General features: G+C 43.1%; 1 pseudogene; it reads right to left on the bottom strand.

The window, feature by feature from the left end:
- Positions 1-362: 362 nt before the first annotated feature.
- On the bottom strand, positions 363-1,248 carry LOC102487614 (mas-related G-protein coupled receptor member X2-like; annotated as a pseudogene).
- Positions 1,249-3,389: the final 2,141 nt, after the last annotated feature.

Here is a 3,389-nt window from a genome sequence, read left to right on the forward strand (position 1 = left end):
TTTAAAATTCAGTAGTTTGAAATTTTGAAAGATGTTTATTAATGGTCAAGAACTATGAGTATGAGCAAAAATTTTTTGATATGTAAAGTAAATGTGGAAAAATGTAAAAGTAAATATATAAGAGGAAAAAATAGCAATATGGTGATATTCTACTTTCGGACAGACTTTTTTTCTGGAAAAGAAAAGAGAAAACAGAAGTTTAAATATCTGTTTAAAGACATGGGCAACAAATGATATATTTCAGAAGCATAAAGCTAAGATAGGAGCAGATAATTGTCCACGTGGCAGGGCAATGTTGATTAGTAAAGCCATAAGTGAAGGACCAGGGCTGAGGTTCTTTATCATGGCCCCAGTCTGCTTCCTCACAGCTCCAGGGTTTCCTGAGGAGGGCTGCCTTCACAGTGACCAGCCTCAGGAGTGTCCTGCAGAGCCCTCTGGAGAAACATCTTGAAGGTTTGCCGCTGCCGCTGCTGTCTAACAGAGCCAATGAACAACTAAATGATGGGGTTGGCACTGCTGTTAGCACAGGACAAGACAACTGAAACTGTATAAATATGACAAGTGAAAGCATCAAAGTTATTCTGAATCGTGATTAGCAGGAACCAGCGGATGCCAAAGGGTAAGCCACAGAACAGGAAGACCAGCACCGTGATCAGGATGGTCACATACAGCCTGGTCGTGGGCATCTGCCGAGAACCACACAGGAACCTGGCCAGCAAGACCAGGCTGGAGACAAAGAGAACCACAAATAAAATAATCAACCATGTGGCATTGGAGAAGTAAGATGCTTGACACAAGTCATCTTGAAATTTACTAGACAGGAAGCCACAGTAGTATTTGTTTAGGACGCTCATCAGCAGGGACAGGACCCAGAGAAAGGCACACATGACACCTGACATGTGCCATGGGCGGTGGCAGCATACCAGATGGGAAACAGGATGGACAGGCATTGGTGCTAATGGTGCTGAGTATGCTCAGGCCTCCTATGTAGGAAAAGATCACCACGATTTAAAAAGTGGGAACCGGGGTGGAGATAGGATGGAAGATGTTGATGAGTTCCTCCAGGGAACCTGTGATGTGGCAGACCAGGAAGAGGAAGTTGGCCCCAGCCAAGCTCAGAATGTAGACAGACAAGGCATTCCAGCTTATGCGGAACACCAGGAGCCAGAGCACTATGGCGTTTCTGGCCAGCCCAAACAGGGCAATGATGATGGCCAGCCCATTTGGAATCAGGGTGTTCAGGTCACATGGTCAAAGAGGGTTCTTTTCACTTCCATTCAATGGTAGGAGTTCCATTCTCCAGGCTCGAATGGTCGGATTCAGGGTTGTAAAACTTTTGCTGTTGTCCTGGAAACACAAAAAGTTGTACACTTCTCATAGGATCACTGATTCTCAGGACCTCCCTGCTGTGTTACAGGGGAGTAACAGATTTGCAGAGATTTTACCCTGTTGCAAGGAAGGGAGTCCGGGAAACTTGATTCAGACTAACTGATCTCTACAGGCTGAGCTCTCTCTATTCCAATGCAGGACATCTATTCTAAGGTCCTATCAACCCTACACACTCTTCCTGACCATGTCTTGTCTAAAGCAGGCAGGAGAAGAATAGTCTGGACAGGCCATGTGGAACAGAGACAGAGCCTTGAGTCTGGAGCACCTTCTTTTCTGGGACAATGTTTTCCTGTCAGGGGCATAAAAGTCAGAAGTCCCAGGCATTGTCTACAGTCACTCTCAGTGACTGAGAATGGTCCTTCCTCCAGGAAGAAAGGAGATTATGACTTAGGGTTGTGAAGGGAATGTGACCTCCTGTAAGAACCGGTGTGAGGGTAGCCAGGCCTTCTGGACTAGAAATGGCTTAGTGGTTAACTTGAGGGCAGAATCTCTTTCTCTCATCCATTGCAGTGTCCTTAGTATCTAGCTTCATGTTGGGGAACAGTGGGTTTCAATAAAATTTTAATTAATCAATGAGGTAAGGTATGAATGAATAGTGATCTAAGAGTAGAGGAAGAGGGACCAGCAGTTAGCGTAATGGCTTGGTTGCTGGACTCCCATATAGTTGACCGCGGTTTGAGTCCTGGACCCGGTGATTTAAACTCATGCAGGGCACATGTGTATGCGTGCCCAAGATCCCAAGAGAAGAATGGAGGAGAAGGGATCGTGGTGTGGCCATCCCTCCCACCTCCCCCAGGGGGTGCTTATTTCTCACTTTCTGTCTCTCTGTCTCTTTGTCTTTCTGGCGAGTGCATGCACCCTATAGCAAAACATCTAAAAAAAAAAAAAAAGAGTAGAGGAAGATATGGTAAAATGTAAAATGAAAAAGTTTAAATGAAATCTAAGTCACTAGCAGGTACACATGCATAGTGTTGGAGAAAGCTTCATATGTTATTTTCCTGTCTGTAGAAAACACTGTATGTTTGAAAAAACTACTTATTGTGTTTGTAATAGTTATTGTATAATAGTTTGTAAATGGCTATTATATAATAGTTAAGTAATTGTAGTAGTTATTACAAATAACTACAGGCCTACCCTGTTTTATTATGCTTCAGTTTATTGAATGTTACAGATATTTCATTTATTAATTTTATTTATTTATTTATTTTAATTTGACCAGAGAGGGACAGAGAGAGAAAGCAACCTGCCAGGTCTGGGACTCCAACTGCAGTTGGCCATGTGGGAATCTAGTGACTCTAACCACCACGCCACCTGCCAGCTCCACAGATACTTCATTAAAAAAAAATAAAAAGAGGCATAAAAACGCATTAATTTCTTTGAACATCTCCATCACAGCTCTTGAGTGATCAGGTGCATTATCAGTGAGCAGTCATATTTAAAAGGAATCTTTTTTCCAGCAGTAGGTTTCAACAGGGGACTTACATTATCCAGTAACCTGGAGCCAGCAGGTATTGTGGTGGTTAAGGTGCTGGATTCCCACAGAACTGACCTTGGTTCAAGTCCTGAACCTGGCTGCTTGAAAATTATGCTTTTAGCATGTGTGTGCATACCCCAAATCCTAAGAGGAGAAGAGAGGGGAAGGGATCACAGCATAGCTATCCTCATCTAGGGGATGATTTCTCCCTTTCCGTCTCTCGGTCTCTCTCTGGTGGGAGAGAAAGACATGTGCCTTGGGCAAAAATGAATGAAATAATGAAATAAAACATGCTGTAAATAGATGTGCCACCATCCTGTCCATTTACAGACCACAGCCTGAGTAGATTTAACATAATCGTTAAGGTCACAGGATTTTCAGAATAGTAAATGAGGATAAATTAAAAAAAAAATGTTTTTACTATAGTGTGTGTGTGGTGCCAGAGAAAGACAGAGAGAAACAGTGAGAGGAAAAGTGAGAAATCATCCCCAAGAGGGTATGGCCATGCCACAATCCCTTTTCCTCC

The sequence above is a fragment of the Tupaia chinensis genome, unplaced genomic scaffold (assembly GCF_000334495.1).
Source record: "Tupaia chinensis unplaced genomic scaffold, TupChi_1.0 Scaffold000077_1, whole genome shotgun sequence".
In the NCBI taxonomy this organism is placed as follows: Eukaryota; Metazoa; Chordata; class Mammalia; order Scandentia; family Tupaiidae; genus Tupaia; species Tupaia belangeri.